This window comes from Podarcis cretensis (assembly GCF_951804945.1).
Source record: "Podarcis cretensis genome assembly, chromosome: 1".
Lineage (NCBI taxonomy): Eukaryota > Metazoa > Chordata > Lepidosauria > Squamata > Lacertidae > Podarcis > Podarcis cretensis.
In genome coordinates, this window is record NC_137170.1 from 90997679 (window position 1) to 91016478 (window position 18800).

The 18800-nt window shown below is 39.9% G+C and overlaps 1 long non-coding RNA gene across 1 annotated transcript in view; it reads right to left on the minus strand.

Annotated features, from left to right (window-relative positions):
• Positions 1-573: 573 nt before the first annotated feature.
• Positions 574-18800, minus strand: part of LOC307212467 — a 30473-nt gene continuing 12246 nt past the window's right edge. Inside the window, exons 2-3 of the long non-coding RNA XR_013837002.1 lie at positions 15195-15433; positions 574-743 (exon numbers count right to left, since the gene is read on the minus strand). This is a non-coding gene — a long non-coding RNA (uncharacterized lncRNA). The remainder of the gene's footprint in view (positions 744-15194; positions 15434-18800) is intronic.

Sequence of the window (18800 nt, forward strand, 5' to 3'; positions counted from 1 at the left end):
ATACTAATGGATGAGTCTAGCCAAGTCCCAGTCAAGTCAGTCAATTTTATTGTATGTAGCCAAAGGCCTTTGCAACTGATGACAGAGAATAAAAGGAAAACTTTAATCTAAAATCATACAACGTAACCTGCAAGAGTCTACAACATAAAATAAATTTACAACATTTAAATTTAAGATTGGGGTGCATTCACTTAGCTGGAATGGAGTCTTGTTAGCAGCCTTATGGGCTCTCAGCTTACTCAACAGGATGCCTGTGAATCTTGTAATATTATATATTGACACTACTCTTTTAAAACAACCAACCAAAAAACTTAAGCATTGACTGCTTATGTAGATTTACATCAATCATAATAGCTGAATGTTGTAATTCTGTATACACACTTGTCTGAGAGCTTGTCTCATTAAACTCATTAGCACTTACTCCTGAGTTGACTGCCCTAGAATTGCAATATATATGTTCATACATTTTTAAAAAACCATTTCAGCAGAACTCTACTTTTCTTCAAAGAATTCAAAACCCATGAAAAGAACTTTATATGTTGATTTGCAAAAAAATTAAAAGTTCCCACCAGCTGTATTTCACAATTATAGTTTATTTTAATTAAGGGGGGAGAGAAAAATATCTTGTTGTTTCAATTAGAAAAGTAGGCCATCTATAATGAATTCAGTCAGGAAGACCGTTCTAGTCAAAGTCGGTTTAGGCTCAGAGAAGGGTGAGTTGGAACTCTTTTGAAGGGCTGCTCCTGAGAAAAGAGGAAATAAATTACACAGCATAAGAGAGAGGGGTGTGCAGATGGTGAGGGACTGCTGTTATATTAGCTGTTGAGACTTGAACTTGGCAAGAAGCTGAAATAGGCAGTAAAATTGGAGCTGGGGCTTGGTTAGCAGGTAGAAAGAGATGGTGTTTGCATTAAGTTTAAGCTCAGAGCGTTTGCTACAAATGCAAAATGGGACAAGATGGAAAATGGGATCCCAATAAGTAGTTGTACAGCAATCCTACAATAGTGGTAGTAGTGGAAGATTCTGTGACAGAGAAACTGTGGCCTGTCTAATAGGATGTAGAGGTGCATCTCTTTCTCTTTTTGTAGGGGAGGAGAGAGAGAAATGACACTCCCTAAACAATCTATATGTGCCCACAGACATTAAAAAGGGTGGTGACCTTATCTACGTTCAATTACAGAATTTTCACATTCAAATTAACATAAAAAATCCCAGCAAACTTAATGTCATGCTCTGGCAAAAAATTGAAATTTCAGCATTTGACTTTATTATTCATATATTCAATATTTACTATTCATCATTATCGTTTCCTGATAAGGCTATAATCTCTTGGGGGGAAAAAGAATTTGTGTTCTTTTAAATGGAGTCCTTTAGAGAAGGGGGTGGGGGAAAAACCCTCTCAACCTGTTGGTAGATCTCAGGAGGAGATCGGCAAGGATTTCTGACTCTCGGTTCTTAACAATAAAATCAAAAGTACAATGGAAGCAACTCCAATTGGTGTTCTTGAGGTTCTAGTGAAAACCAGCGCAGAGCTCACAAATCTGAAGTCTGCCCACCCCTGATATACAAGTTGGAAAACACTGGAAATGATTTGGTTAGATTCAAATAGAATTATTGAGATGGCTGAAGGAAGAGATAGACAGTAAATATTTCAAATAATGCTAGTGTATAATATTAGCACGCAGATGGAATGCAAGAGGAACCCAGATTGTGTTTTCTTATGTGGAGAAGGTATTATCTTAAGCAGAGATATTTCACAGTGGAAATATTACTGTAATGTTACAACACCCACTCCTTCCGTACCATTGTAACAATGAATTTACTAGATAATATTCATAATTCATAGAACAGAGAACAGAGAAGAGGACCCCATAAAAGCTTCTCCTAGTGCAAAGCTGCACAAGAATGTGCTGGCTCACTGTGGCCAACAGATGGATTATCATGTACAGAAGTCTCCTTCAGTGGCCTTTGTGTGGTATAACATTTTCACTGGCCCTAGCACATGGCTTGTTCTGAAGAACATCAAAGAGATATGAAGCACTTTACACACTTGATATTCACTGTGAAAATAAGAATGCTTCACCATACAGAACCAGCTGCTGCCTTTTTGCAATTTAATCTTTATTGATTTTAAATATTGAATTCATTAATCACAAAAACAAACAAACAAATCCCATCAAATACAAAGAAAATGTTGCATATAAAATAAAGTTATTCCATACGTTGAGTCTTCCATCCTCCTCAGTATGGGTCCTTTGTTTCCTTGTTGACTGCATATTGTATGACCGTTAACTTATCATAAATTGTCTATAATCTTTGTAGCATATAACATTGCAGAAGTTAATCAAAGCATGCCAAAGGTTTCATATGTGGACAATGGTCTTTCCACCCCAATTCAGTCTTTATTAGTTTATAAACAATACACACACACAAAATTAAAACATAACTTGAAAAAGAAAGAAAGACAACACTGAAACATAAAAATATTACAAACAGACTACTTTCTCCACTGACAATGTTCTCTTAAGTACAATCTGTATATATCCGATTCTTTGTAAAACTTTTGGTTTGTCTGGTTCCTAATTTTTCCTGTCATCTTTGCCAATTCTACATATTCAAATAATTTCGCTTGCCACTCCATTTTAGTTGGTATTTTATCTCTCTTCCACCATTTGGCTATCAGCATTCTCGCAGTAGAGGTTGCATAAACGAATATCTTCCTCAGTTAGCTGTTGCCTTTTTGAACCTGTTGTCAGATAAGTTGCTGTCTGGAATCTTCCAGCTGAGACATCAGCAGTTCCTCATCTGACCTCAAGGTGGCATAATTCAGGGGTCCTCCACCATCATCTACAAAGCCATGTTGTGCCGTGAGTCTGAGGTATCCATTGCTTTTTTCTTGCAGTATTGCTGTGATTCTTTAGCAAACCTCCAGAGATTTTAAAAGAATACAAATCATAAATACAAGCCTCTGAAAACAGAGTCACAACTGCTTACAAGAAAAAGAGATTTTCCCCTCTAATGACAGCAATGACAAATGTTCAGTCAGAACTCAGGGCGTGATTTAATGATTCCTCTGCATTTTATCTAATTAAATATTTTTTTTGAGGGGCGGGTAGGAAACATTCTAGAATTCAGTTTAAGACACTTAATATGCTTCCAGTAAAAAATGTTGAAAATTATTGAAAAAGAATGAAACTGCATTGCCTCTGTCAAAATATTGAAGCCGAAAGAAGTAATTGGAAGAGGCATTTGAAAGTGGGTGTATAAAAGAATGTCAGAAATACTCCTCCACCTTTTATGCCATTTGATTAAATATAGTTCAGATCTATAGCCATTTGCTTAATTAAAGTGGAAGCAAAAAGCTAGAGGCTCCAAGTGATGAAAATAGAATAAATCACCAGAAGTTGGAAAGGACTTCAATTCAGAGAGAATGTGACTGCACGAAACATTTTTTGATAAGTCATTTGGTTGTATGCAACTTTAAAATAGAAAGAAAAAGTTTTCAAGCAAAAATCCAATGGATTGTAATTCCTTTCCAAAACAGGCTCATTAAAGTGCCTCTACAAGCCCCACAAAAAGCATAGGGCCCTTCCCTTTTCTCTTTCCTATAGGAAGTTTAAAGAAGGGAGTAGCATTGATTTGGGGAGCAAATCCCAGTGCTTCTCCTTAGCAGCTGCCCTAAAAAGAACCCCCTCTCTCATCAGTCACTAGACTTTACTTTCCAGCATGCTGCTTTTCAGCATAGTGATGGATAAGGAGGAAAAGTGGGAGCGAATTAAGTGCATTAAAACCAGTATTTATTGACAAGACAGGGAGGAATGAGAAATGCAAAACATTTTATCCAATTGATCATCTTTAAGCCTTGCTAGTGGGTTTTCACTCAAGTAGAGTTGCAGCTTTGCTTTGTGTAACACATGTCAGAAAAATATGGTCTCATAGATTCAGAAAGATTAATGGTACTCCTTCTGCAGAAAATGCTATTAAAACAGTTATGTTGAACACCTTCACTTTGGGTACCACTGATATTTAATTAATATAGTGAAGTTACAAGAATCCAGAAGATTCATGAGCCACAGGAATGAATCTAGCTGTAGTTGATCTCTTTATGAACTAGAAGGTTCATTGGCTGTGTGGAAAGGATTTCTCTCCATCACTAGATTGCTGGGCCAATGTGGCTTACCCAGTTTAGGTGCATTTGTCATGACCGCAGCATTTACCATTATGGAATATATTTGCAGAAAAAGAAGCAATGCTTCCTGAGGCTGCAGTTTAGAATGCCACTAATATATCCTAAATTGTTTTTCCTGCTCACAAAAATGATTATTCAAGGTCCAATTCAATTAAATCTGTTTTTATTTGCTTTCTCATAAATAACAATTCCTGCCTTCCTCTGAGAGTTGAATGATCTCCATAGATGAGAACTGTTTGCTTTGAACATATAAAGGGAGACCTGGTTCAAATCCCCACTCATCCATGAGTGTACTGGGTGACCTTGTGCCAGTTACTATTTCTCAGCATGGTGTATCTCATTGTTGCTGTGATGATGAAATGGAGGCGGGTGACACAAACCACCCTGAGCTCATTGGAGGAAGCACAGGACAACAATAGCATCAACATTCTGCAGGCCAGGAATGATATGAGAAGATATTTTCCCATTTATTCGTCTACTATCAGAACTCTTGGGTTACTTGCTATTATTGGCAACCATTTTCACAACTGCTCATGGAGCAATAAAGAAAAGAAACCCAAGAAAAACCATAATCATGAGCCAATCTGCCCACTTGAAGATGGTTTCTAAGCATCTGCAGAGAACCTTTAGACTCAACTTCTAGATTATTGCAGCCAGACTTCATCTTCCTACTGACATTACTGAAGTAAGCCCAAGATAACCAACCAGGATTTCACCAAACTGTTGTACAAGCTATTGCAGAAGGGAGCCTTTTTGCCCAAGAAACAATAGCTCTGTGTTTGACAGTGCAACAGAATAGCACGAGCACTTCAGCTAACAGATTTTGGATGGCACTCAAGATCTGCAAATTGTCCATTATATAACTTATTGGTATGTATGTGCACATGTGCCACAAGGGAGCACAATTTGTATATGCCGTCTCAGACACCAAGATGCCATGGTTTGGTCCTGCCCAGTGATCTCCTTTGTCAATCCGTACAGACAGTTCTTTGGACAGTAGCCTGCAAAAGAAACAGGCAGGAATTGAAAGGCATCATAGGGTGCTGCTGTCACTTCAATCCTGCTGGAGAGTGAGAAGTCATTATCAGATTTGCTTTGTCCAGGCTTGTCGAGTATTGGCAAATCCTCCTTGATTAAAAACTTGAAAGGGCATGACTGCCAGCTGTGCCTTGTGAGCAACATCTGTATTAGAATTAAACAGCATGGGGAAGGGACAGTAATAGATTTAATGGAGGGGTAGCACACCAACTCCTTCCAGATTTAAGAACTAGCCTGGCAAATAAATTCTATTTTCTCTTATTGCTTTTTAGAACCAGTTGTGTGGAGAGCCTGATACTCATCTCTTGAAATCTATATATATCTTTTAAAAAATGTATTTGCCCATCCAATGAGTGGTGGGGATAGGGAAGAGAATGCTTGGCTTTTCCTATGAAAAGCCAGCAGACCCTGGGATGTTGTGGATTGTAAAGGATAATCTGATACCTGCCTGAAAAGGCCTTTGCCGTTTGTTGGCTTTCAGCAAGATCACCTGAACGACAGGCACCCACACTGCTTTTTGTCAAAGCAGACTGAAGATTTGGAGGACAATGACAAAAAAGGAAGGTCAGTCAAGTTCAAATGAATTCTGAGTAGGTATTGTAACTTTAGTCCCTGCTGTCGCCTCATTGAAGGTAATGAATAAAAGGCTGCTGGCCATTATAAGGGATGGGGTGGCTGAACCTGGCATGGGGGAAAATGGACTGAAGTCCAAACTAATCCTCTTTTTCTGGTTTAGTTGTTCCTGAGTCACTCATGTGGTGTGAGAGGGGCTGACGTGTGGCATGAAAAGTTCACCCACCATCCTGAGGTTGGAACACCCGCTGACAATTGCATTTGAGGACTTCAATAGCTACATAAAAACAGTCTTATCAGGGTCAGATCAGTGTTTCATGGTCTCCATGGCAACCCAAAAGACCGTCTCAATAGATATTTGGGCCAAGACATATTATAAGTCATACCCTGTTTTTTTGCCAGAGTGGCCCTGTAGTTGAGGATGCTCTTATATCTTTGTCATGGATGGGCAATTTCCTGGTGAGGGTTGATTTGATGATAGCAGTCCTCCTATATCCTTCTCCTCCTCAATTGTTCATTCCCAGAGACTTAGGAAATCTTAAAAATTCAGTGATGCTCTCGCATGGCTGGTGCTCTTATTGAGGCTCTGGTATACAATGACAAGATAGAAAGTTCCATCAATTGAATTGCCCCTAGCTGCTTTCTTTGATGCTGTAGAGCTTGGAGTGCTGCAAGCTTCAGACAACAGAACAGTTCAGACCATGGATGGGATGCAAGTGATGTAAATTGAACTTAGCAAATATAGTCATGCCAAACATGTGGTGGTGATGGCAGTTAAGAAAAATTACTTCTCTACCACCATTGCATCCATATATAGTCCTCTAGCAGAGCTCTTCATAGTGGTTAGGGGGACTAAGGAACTCTTGTTCACTGACCTATAAACACCTGAACCATCTGTAGCCTGCTGTGACATACCTGCTAGGCAGCTTAAGGGACAGACTACTCATCTCCACTCCAACCTTGACACTGCTATAAGTACAGTGGTACCTCGGGTTACATACACTTCAGGTTACATACGCTTCAGGTTACAGACTCTGCTAACCCAGAAATAGTACCTCAGGTTAAGAACTTTGCTTCAGGATGAGAACAGAAATCGTGCGGTGGCGGCCCAGCAGCAGTGGGAGGCCCCAATAGCTAAAGTGGTCTTCAGGTTAAGAACAGTTTCAGGTTAAGAACGGACCTTTGGAATGAATTAAGTATGTAACGAGGAGTACCACTGTACAGGCATCCAAGTAACTGTCTAATCTTGTTATTTGGGATCAGATTCTATTAATGAGGTCTGAGTACGTGGACAAGATGCTTGAAGGAATGTGAGCAACTACTTGCTCTCTCAACACCTGCCTGTCATAGCTTAATAGAGCTAGCCACTATCTAATGCCCTTAAACGCTTGGGACTTAGGTATCTGTTGGAGCATCTCTACCCTTACCAGCATGCCCAGACCTTGAAGTTGGCAGAAGGATCCCAGAAATGGTTGTGCATTGTGTAGGGATTTGGGGAGAGTGTTCTCAGCAGTAATACCCCAGCTACATAAATTCATTTACCTGGAGGCATGGATGGCTCCCTCCACAATGAGCTCCTGTTGCCTAATAAAAGCATATCCATTCACCCAGGTTCTTGGTGATTAAGTTCTTAAGTACGTCCACACTAGATCATGGGAGAGTATTGTGACGTAGTTCTGAAACCACAGTATTATTGTCACATTGATTTTATGACATTTTATTTGCTTTACTGTTTAAATGTGATGCTGTTTTAACTGGCTGGGTTTACTGCATTGCCAAAAAATCCAGTGTGGCAAAAAGCAGCAGACAGTATATAAATGTTGAAAACAAACAAGTTGGGCGGGCAGCAAGGTGACTAAGTAAGTAAATCAATATACCCAGAAAATGGCTTCAGTTTAATGGAACTGTGTCTTAACTGAGATTTTTGAAATATTAAATTGTAATGTACAAACATACTGTATTAGATGGCTTGAATACCATTCCTGTTCAGGGGAAAGGCTTCAGTAGTCCTCTAATGATATAGTTTCCACAAGGCATCTAATTTGGGCATAGAACAATCAAAGCACCCTATAGATGTGAGCTATTTCAGCCTGTTCTCAAAGTAATTAATATCTGAGCATGACTGGAAGGTGCATCATATTTATCTCTCCATCAGCGGAAGAATTTTTTTAGATATACCTTTTATCAACTATCAGTCACAGTCATCAGACACAGAAAGGAGGAGGAGGAGAAGAAGAAAAAGAAGAAGAAGAAGAATAGATGGATGGTTTATGCAGAAATGTCAACATTTTTATATGCTTTGAGGCTTAGAGAAATATTGAAAAATGTTTGAAACCTTTCTGTTTGTTTGAACATTAACCTGAAATGTCAAGTCATGAAATGATGAAACTCAAAAGTGAAACAAATCGACAATGTTCCAGTGAAATCTGTAAGTTCAAATAGGGGAACCATATTTGAGTCTAACTTCCCATTACACTCGAATATGTTTAAAGAGAGCCCCTGTTCCCAGGCAAAAGCAGCACCAGAAAGTGGTGCTTTGCAATGGAGTGGGGTGGGTCTTAACCCTTCTCCACCTGCTGCTTCTGGGCTCTTAGTTGTCCTTCCCAAAGGCATTTTTTGATCACAAATACTGGCATTTAACATGTAGTAATGACCTCAACAACATCTTTTCACCTTGTTTGAATTGAAGGTGGATAGTAAGACACTTCCCTAAAGGCAAGAAACACACCTTTTTCTGGTGGTTCACAGTGTCCAGTGTCCATCATCCTGGAACAATGCAGATTCTCAGTGCTTGTGGTGACATCCTCTGGCTGGTGAGGTGTTATATTTTTCCTTAATATTTTAATATGTTTCTATTTCAATATTTTTTTTTTAGAAATGTTTAGAATCAAGAGGAACAAACAAGATGCATTGCATCCAATAATTAGCCTAAGGTTGGTCGGATTCTCTGCCCTGCTTCAGGGTCAGAGAAAGGGTGGGGACCCTCCTTGGAGAGTTTTACACAAGATGACTTTCTGCATCCCAAAGCATCTCTGCGACTCAGCACAACAGGGACAAATTCCCTCCATTTTCAGCATGCGGGAGGAAAGTATAGGACTTGCCCCCACATTTGTGTTTGCATTTAGAAGTGACTGGAGGGCCTTTAAAGCCTGGGATGACAAGACAATCAAGACCACATCTTCTCCCTTAGGGAAGGCGGGGTCAATGTCAAGCACACAGTTTGTGGACCCCTAATGCCCAATCTGTGCCTGCTTCTTTGGAGCTTAATTCTTATATTTGTATTTCTAACCCATTGCTAGCATTCTTCTCTGCAATATCACTGGAAGAATGCCATTTAGCTCTGTCTAGAAAATTGCTTCCTTTTCACATATGGATCAACAGAATAATAAAATTAGATCATCCCTCGGCATTTTTATAATCAAAATGTAGAAATCATATAATTGTTCTTTTAGTATAATTACTTCTATGTTATGTAACGAATACGTGCGTAATGAATTAAATTTGAATGGAATATATTGAAATATTTAACAGGAGCATCCTGGAGCATTAAAATAAGCATAGCAAATTAGGTACACATCAAAATGCAGCTCTTCTTGCTGCTTTGGAAGATATAGCTTTTTTTGCATGTGTATTTTTACTGCAGACCTACAACCTAACATAAGGCCAGTTAATTCAAGTCTACATTTAAAAATCAACACTTCCTTCCCTCCCAGTTACCCCCAAACCTTAAGCTTTAAAAGGCTAAAATATGTTTTAAAATGATACAAGAGAAGTAGGTGATGGCTTAGAAAGGAGTACCAAATAACTCTCTGTAAAGTTGGTACTCACTTAGTGATGAGCAAACTGTTTCATATATGCTTAGGGTTGTCATATTTCATACCCAACAAACAGGAAGTCATCTGAAGAAGTGTGCACACGAAAGCTTATACGCAGAACAAACTTAGTTGGTCTCTAAGGTGCTACTGGATAATTTTTTAATTTTTATTTATTTATTTCGACCGCATCAGACCAACACAACTACCTACCTGAAGGAAGTCATCCCTTAGTGATACATCAATCCCATTTTATGGGGCTGTTCCATGCACCACACAAGACTTCTCATACAGAGATATTCGGTAGTATCCAGCAAAGTAGTTCTGCTAATGCAATGGAATTTCCCCTGCCTTTCCTAGCACTGCATGCCCCTATTGCCCTCCTCAGAGGCTTCCCAGAACAGATTTAGGAGGCATGTGGGGATTTTGCAAATAGAGGAGAGGCAGTGGAAGTTTTACTGAGCTAAAAAGTTGCTGCACATTAGAAGAGCACTACAAATGAGACTTTGGATCCTGGGGTTTTGAGCAAGATCCACCAAAATTAAGCACATTTAAATGCCATTGATTTTAATGGGAAAGTTGATGATGTGCTTACTTTTCCCCATTTGAAATCAATGGGACTTAATAGTGCTGAACTATGGAAGGATTGGACCCTTCATCTTACATACATTGATGTTTCATATATTATTATACAACCTTTTAAACTCCCATTCCTCCTACTGTTCTTTCCTTTCTTTTGCATGCCCACATTTCCTTTCTTAGCATATTAGGGAAGAAGAAGAAAACATAAAAGAATTTCCTTACAGCCATTAAAAGAAACCCTAATGATCAGTAGAAAAAAAGAGCTATTTGGGGAAATTACAAATAAATGAAACAGTGTTTTGAAATGTTAAATTCTTGATTAATCATAAAACTCTATGAACACAGTCTGAATTTCTTCAAAGTACTTGGCATTCTCTGTTATAAAGAAAAGGTCTGATAGGTTTTCTGGATCATACATAACTTAGGATGTAATTGGGTTTTCCGTTCTTCCACCCAATAATTAATTTACCAGCTCCAGCTTATACCAAGTTTGCTTACAAAAAAACCCACTTGTATATTCTAATAATTTAAGAGGTTTTTTTAAAGTGGAGTCTCATTTTGTAAGGAACCAGAATTAACTTTTTAAAGATATATATGGAAATGTTTGAAACTCAGATTGTCAATGACATTGTCAAATGTCATTGAATGCTGAATCTATGTGAAATCTCTCTTCGGTTCTAATTTAGATGAGTTCATCATGTAATGATAACTGAAATGGCATGTTATGACTTGGTTTTATGGAATGGCTCCCACAGATCTGTTATTGCATGTTGCACTTTTTATTATTTGACTTGAGAAATCACCCCCTTAATTCTTTATGTCTGTTGGTCCTGTAACTATTTAAAGGCTGCAGTTTAAAGCGTACAGTTAATAGAAAGTGTTGAAAAGCATGGGATACATTATATATGGAAAAGCTAATGTACAAATGGAAAAAGCTCTGTGGTTTTCACTCAAAATTTTCTTTTCAGTAGTTGCCAGTGCAGTAGAACAGAGCCACTCTCCTCTCATCAGCAGCATCTTTTCAGCTTATTTGAACAGGACAGGCCTGGGTGGAGGCAGAGCAGCAGTGAGGTCATGACTTTACAGATGTACTGGCAGGAGCACTGGACTGGCTCCACTAGTTTGTCTGTGCAGGCTTGTCATTGGCACTGTCCTACCCTTCCAGCTATGTGATGCCTGTGATGTGAGGGTGGCTATGCCCCACCACAATATGCACTTTGCATGGTAGAACATTGCTGTGTGATGGACACGAAGCCCCTTCCCCCTAAAGCTGACTCCCTAAATCCAGAATGCCTCTGATGAAGAAAACACTCAGTGCTCCTAAGAACACAGGACGTTTCACTGAGAAGAGCATGGAGGATAGAGGCAGAAGGTGGTACCCAATCCATTCCTTCTCTCCCCCTCAAGTGAGTCCTACATCATTGCCAAATCTGCTCTGGAACCCCTAGAGCATTTGGGGTGTGCGCGATGGGAGAAGAGGGGGGAAATGTTCCATTGAATAAGAAGAAATGCTCATGGTGGTGGAATGTTCATGTTAGTACTACTTTGGATGCAACCCAGAATTAATGATTAGACCTTTGCATCCTTTTTCAGCTTATGACAACATGGGTGGGACCTGTCAGTAAATGCTGCAATGTATCATCAACTTCTAGTAAGTGTAAACAGGGTTTCTGCCAGCCAGGAAGACCCTCCTGCAGATAGTATAAACTGTAGGAACATAAGGAAGGCATTCCAGCCTCTGGTTTTCACTTTCCCCACTGATATTTAATATCCCATAGCTACTGCTCAGTCCTCAGTGGACTGTTTTGGAGGAAGTTCATCCCCTTAGGTCCCCTCACCCACTTAAGATTGCTTGTACTTCTGCATAACTCAGGTTTCCGTATGCTATTACCTCCCTCTTGTTTCTCAGCGTTTCCCTTTGGGCTCTGCTTCTCTCAGCACCCACCCTCTGAGTTCACTATTAGAGCATATGACAGCATGTGCCTCCAACTGAGTTCAGACAAGCAAGAAACCAATTGCTGCTCATATAAAATTGTCTTGTACTTGGTCCCCTTACAGCTTTATTGTTGAAACAGGGACATCATCTGAAATAGTTCACCAGTTTCATTGAACCCAAATAACATGTGCTTGTTACAGAACAGTTTCGATGGGCAAGTATATGCCTCCGTATGAAATTCAATTCTCTCCCCCCACACCCTGCATCTTCTGGCTACTCTTTGAAAGTTAAATAAGTCATTGCACTTTATAAATAACTATTGATATTTCACATAAGACACTCTAAACATACTTCAGGGCACAGGCCCTATCGATTTAGTCATTACTTTCAGCATTTTCTTATTTACCTCATCCAAGATTTGCTGCATGCTGCGTTTTGAGATAATTCAACAGCTGAATTTTAAATAGAAGAACCAGTCATATAAGCTACCCAGTGAAATGAGCACATTAAGTATTTTTATACCTAATGTTACTGTGATTTTTTGCAGAGTCACAGCTAAGCAAATGTGTATCTTTACTGGACCTCTGTACAGTAGTCCAGTAGCAGATGGAGAAGAAAACTTAATTTATATTTTAGTTTTTATGGGTTACTTTTACTGCTATCTCAGCTGCTTTCAAAAATCACAATTACCTTCTGTCAACATGATCACAAATCACTTTTTTATATACTAATGAAATCATATTTTTATTAATGTAAGCATATATACAAAGCCAGACCACTGTGTATCTATCTAGTGCAGCAGGGGTTGCTAACCTCTGGCCCAGATGTCACGGGAATCCAACTCCCATCAGTTCCAACCAGCTTGAAAAATGCTCAGGGATGATGCAAATATAGTCCATGCCATCTGACCCCAGGCACATGGTTTAGCTCTTTCCAGACTAGCCACGAACTGTGGCCAACATTTGTTTCAATATGTTTTAACCAATTTTAAATCTGAATTTTAAATTGTTATCTGCCCTGGGAAATGCTGGTGAAAGGGGGTGTAATAAATTTAACTAGCAACAAATAATCCTATGGTTTGCAGTTTGCGGTTAGTCCAGGAAGTTAAACCAAGAGCCCAAGTTCCGGTAACATGGTAAGCCACACCATAGCTTGGCTTAGCACAGTGCAGCAACAGAACAAGCAAGGAGGAGCCAGGTGGTTGCACTAAGCTATGGTTGCATGTGAAGCTTGGTGGCTAGGAGTGCCTTTTTCATCTCCAGCTGGTTTGCCAGCTACTCACTGTTTGCACCCAAATGACTTAGCCACTATGTTCCATGCTCTGGTAACTTTCAGACTGGATTGCTGCAATGTGCTCTGCATGAAGCTGCCCTTGAAGAAGACTCAGAAACTTCATCTGGTTAAAAATGAATCAGCTAGATTACTGGCTGGGACTCTATCACATATATCAACTGTTTTTTGTTTTTTTAAAAAAACTTCATTTGTTGCCAGTTCATTTCTGGGCCCGATTCAATATGCTCACATTTGTGTTTAATGCCCTAAAATGCTTAGGTCCCAAATATCTGAAAAACCATTTCCTTCCCTACAGACTTTCTCCAGTGCTAAGATTGGCAGAAGAGACTTCTAACTTCTAAGTTATTCTGCTGCCCTCAGAAGCTCAGGTGGCAGTGGCCCAGGAGAGGACATTCTCTGTCGTGAAACTCCCTCCCCACAAATGTGCATATGGAAATGTTATTATACAGTTTTTGGTGAAGGCTAGAGACAGACCTTTTTACCCTGGCCTTTGACACCCCACTTTCAGGACCCATCCTATTCTTTGTAATTGTGTTTTTCAATTGTAAGTTCTTAAACTGTATTTTAAAATTGTTGTAACCCACCCTGGGACATTAGAGGTTGGGGAAATCCTTCTCCTAATCATCACCATCACCATCACCATCACCATCAGGCCATTGAATACCATCTTCAAATATTTGATGGGCTGTCACATAGACTGATGGAAGCCAAACCAATGTCTGCAAATAAGATAAAACGGATTTCTGCTAAACATTAAGGGAGCTGTGAAGCGGGCTACTATGGAAGGTGATAAACTTTCCTTCCTAAGAGCTTTGTAAGCAGAATCTGGAAGGCCACCTAACCAAAATGCCTTTGTGCTCCCTTCCAACTCAGATTCTGTAATATGCTTGCTGGTATTTTAGTCTATGAAAACATTGTGGTTGTGCCCAGTGTAGCTCCCTCAGAAAGAGCATTTCCGGGAGAACATGCTTTTAAAAACTTCTAGTGACTCCTGAGAGGTTCTTCTGATGCCAAAGAGTAGACAATTTTGACTTTATAAACATCCCATTTCAAATCTCAACCCGGCCTTCGATATCTATCACCCATGGTCCACATGAACCCATGGCACATCCCTAGAGCTATCAGCTTGCAAACTGCTTCTGTAGTGACTAAAATAAATATGTGAGTTTACAAAAAACAACAACACCCCACCAAAAATATATGAGCAGAACTAGCTCATTTTTTTTAGTCCTTTCCTCCCCGCAAAGAGAGGTCAGCAGCACCTTTGCTTTCTTGCTTCTTTTTCTCACCAGTGATGCATTTTCAGCCTGCTTTGAGTGCAAGAAGCATGAGATTAGACAAATGTGTAATTACTTCTTGACCTGCTCTCCTCTGTTATACATTTTCATGAGATGCCATGATTCATTATTTGCATTGATATGTACAGAAGGCTGGGGCTGCTTCGTTGATATTCATTTATTCAACAGTCTGTAATCTATATTTAATGGAGTACCAGACTGTGGCATAATAAACCGTTTAAAAAAGATAGCTGCTGCTTACACGGAGGTTATTGCTTGCATAACCTGTACTTATTTTTCATTACAAACCTAAAAGAGGGGAGCATAATTCATACAAGAAAATGAAGTTAACATTTAATGGTTTAAAAATGATAGTGTGCTATAACACAGTGCAATACGCTGAGTGCTTATAAAACAAAGCAGAAAAAGACCAAAAGGAGAGATAGAATAAATACAAATAAAAGGAGCATTTATACAGTATCATGGATGTTTACCCTGAGCAATATGTTGCATTTTGTGGATAACTTTTCCTTGGAAACAGGTAGGTCCACAAGTTCTTTGCTTGCTTCTCTCATTGTTCAGACCACGCGATTCCCCTCCTTCATTTCTTACAATGACTTCCATGGCATTTCAGGATCCTGGAGGGATGAGGAGGACTTGATTCCCTTCAAATCTCTCCATGCCTGTGTCTCCCTACTTATCTCTCAGCTGTCATTAGGGATGTCAAAGAATTCTGACAAACCAGAATATGAAATGGCCAATGTTTGCTTATTTATCCAATGTCGGAATGGAAATCAATCCAGTGAATATGTTTGTTATTTTCTGTTGTTGCTGCTTCCAGTCCTCAAATGATTTGTAATTGATTGTGTGTCCCCCCCTTGCCCTTTGTGTTGTGTTTCCCTTGCATTGGAATAACACAATGACAATGTCATATGTATAATTTAAGAAATTAATTACATAAATTATGTAATTTGCCCCCAACAGACAGTTCAATGAGTAACATAGTTTTTTTAGTATAACACAAACTGCAGTGGAAAGAAGACAGTGCTGCAAGCGATGAAAATAGTGTACAATGGAAAATGATGCCTTCTTACACCCCCAGCTCTGTTCATGACCTTTGGTCATCCTTCTCCACCACTCTCAAGTATCCAAAGTTTCTTTCTCTTTTAAATGGCTCCTCGCTGTCTGCCGTGCCAATTACCCTCACCTATGACCTCTCTCCCCTTCATGGATCACTGCCTTGCCGTGGCAAAGGGGCTTGAATAACACAGAGAAGCTATGAACTATGCCAAGCAGGGCACTCAAGATGGACAGGTCATAATGGAGAGTTTGGACCAAATGTGATCCACCTGGAGGAGGAACCGGCAAGCCACTCCAGTATCCCTGCCAAGAAAACTCCATGGACAAAGACAACTTTGACCAAACTGCGGGAGGCAGTGGAAGACAGGAGTGCTTGGCGTGCTCTGGTCCATGGGGTCATGAAGAGTCGGACATGACTAAATGACTAAACAACAACAACAACATGACCTCTCTTCCTTCATATACCACCTCCAAATTCACATGCCAAGTCACTGAAGACTTTGACACACAACCATTCAGTGCCAAACTGCATAAGAATGTACAAAAAGCCTTGGAGGATCTGGCTAATGGCCCATCTAGTTTAGCATCCTGTTCTCAAAGTTGACAACCAGATGCCCATAGAAAGCCAGCAAGCAGGACCTGAGCAAAACAACTTTCCCCTCCTGTGGTTTCAAGTAACTGGCATTCAGAAACATATCGCCTCTGACCATGGAGGCAGAGTATAGCCATTTTGTCCATCCTTGCTAATAGCCATTGATAGCCTTGATGTTAGATGGATTGCTTGAATGAAATCAACATGCAACAATATGGCTTCAAGGTACATTCGGTCCTGGGAAAACAGACTCATCTCATATGCAGCCATCAGGTAGAAGGAGTAAGGAGAGGGAGAGGGAGAGAAGGGGATGAGGGAGAGGGAGAGAAAGTGGAAGCAAGGTAGTTGAGGCCTGGCTCTTCAACCTCGTATTTTTTTTTTAAATCTAACTCAGGTTTATCATTCCAAAGTCTCCAGTTTGCCTTGTCCCTCTTTGATTTCACTTTGAAGCAGAAACACTTGCCATCAATACAAATGACAGGGCAGTATTGATGCTCCAAGGGACTTTCAATGATTAGCTGCCAGGTTTGTCCAATTCAAAGAGCTTTGTTGAATGGAACGATGAAGAGTGAAGATGAAATCACCAGCCACGTCCAGTATCATCAATCTCCTGGGATTGACAGCCACAAATAGCAATAGATGTCATGGACAGGTATTGTTGTTCAGGGTCCCCCTTTGAAAGACAAAGCACATCGGGATTAAGGCAGCCTTTCCCCCTTTGCCTTCCTCACTGTTCCATCCCAGACCAGGGCATTTTCCTCCTGACTGGCTTTTAAAAAAAATCTCACTCGCTGAACCTATGTATTATTCATGAACATTGCAATGAACCTAACCAGATTTTTTGCAACATACTGAGCATCTGCATAAATATCCCTGAAAGCACAGATCAGATCACAAGTGTTTATTAACAATCACTCTTGTCATAGTAAGGGAAATTAGGCTTTATGGATCATGTTATTTATGGATAAATGAACTCCATAGACTTCCCATGTTCTCTTGTTAATGTGATAAAACCTCAGATTTATGGGCAGAAATGTTCAAGAAAGCAATTCATTTTACAGAACTATTGTCTAGGCAAGATTTCTGGAGGCAGTGAAACTACAATTCATGGTGGTGATGTGTTTGGCCACCTTGATCACTATGAATGGGCAACAAATGTGTTGTTCACAACCACAGAGTTGTTTTTTCTGGATTGTTGGGAAGCCCTTTTTTGCTTTTGGAATTCAATACTTATTTACTGTACTTTAGGAAAGGTGACACTCCACAGAGCTAACCACTTCAAATAACATGGGATTGCAGGGGCTCTTTCTAAGGTGAGCATATTGCCTGCCTGCTGTAGGAGTGTCTGTTTCCAATATGCCTTGCTTGTATATTTCTAAATAGAACTAATATTCTGTTTATTAGTTAGCACCTTCAACCCCCAATGAGTAAAGGAATTTGAAACCTTGACCATTGCTCATAGACTTCTCATAGACCAGGCAGAGGGCCTTCTCTGTAGTGGCGCCCGCCCTGTGGAATGCCCTCCCATCAGATTTCAAGGAAATAAACAACTATCTGACTTTTAGTAGACAACTGAAGGCAGCCCTATATAGGGAAGCTTTTAATGTTTGATGTTTTATCAAATTATTATTATTATTATTATTATTATTATTATTATTATTATTATTGCTGTTGTGAGCCACCCAGAGTTGCTGAGGAAACCCAGCCAGATGGGCAGGGTACAAATAAATTATTATTATTATTAGTAGTAGTAGTAGTAGTAGTATTAGTATTAGTATTATTACACTGCTCTGGAAAGTGGGGTGCACATGGGCAAACTGTCTTCTAGGGATACTCATCTGCCATTATATCTTATCATGTTTGGAAAGGATGCCTTATAAAGTGCTGAATAATTCCAGAATTTTGGAGCTTGAAAACTACTGAAGTGGGGAATTGCAGGAGAGAACCAGAAATATGCAGAACATAATTGATATCTTAAGATAGCAGGAGCACAACATGCAGAGATATCACCCATACTCTCTGAATGAGTACACAAGAAGAGCCCCTATGGATCAGCCCCAAGCCCCATATGGTCCAGCATCCTGTGGGCAATCAGATGGGAAGCCCACAAGCAAGACCTGAATGCAGCAGCATTTTCCTAACTTGTGATTCACAGCAACTGGTATTCAGAGGCCTCCTGCCTTTCTTAGGGGGTGCCTAAGAGAACTTTTAAGAAGTGCCACACAGGACCTTTCTTTGGATTGAGGCTATGGACTTTCATACACACTGTGGTCAGAATGCAGATTGAGGGCCCTGCATGGCAGTTACAATTAGAAAACGTCCCTGTTGGTGCTATTCATTCACATCATTTCCCACCAAGGATTGCCAGACACATGTGTGCTGCCTCCCTTCCCCTCCAGGGCTACTTGATGTCAGCATGCTGTGTGTG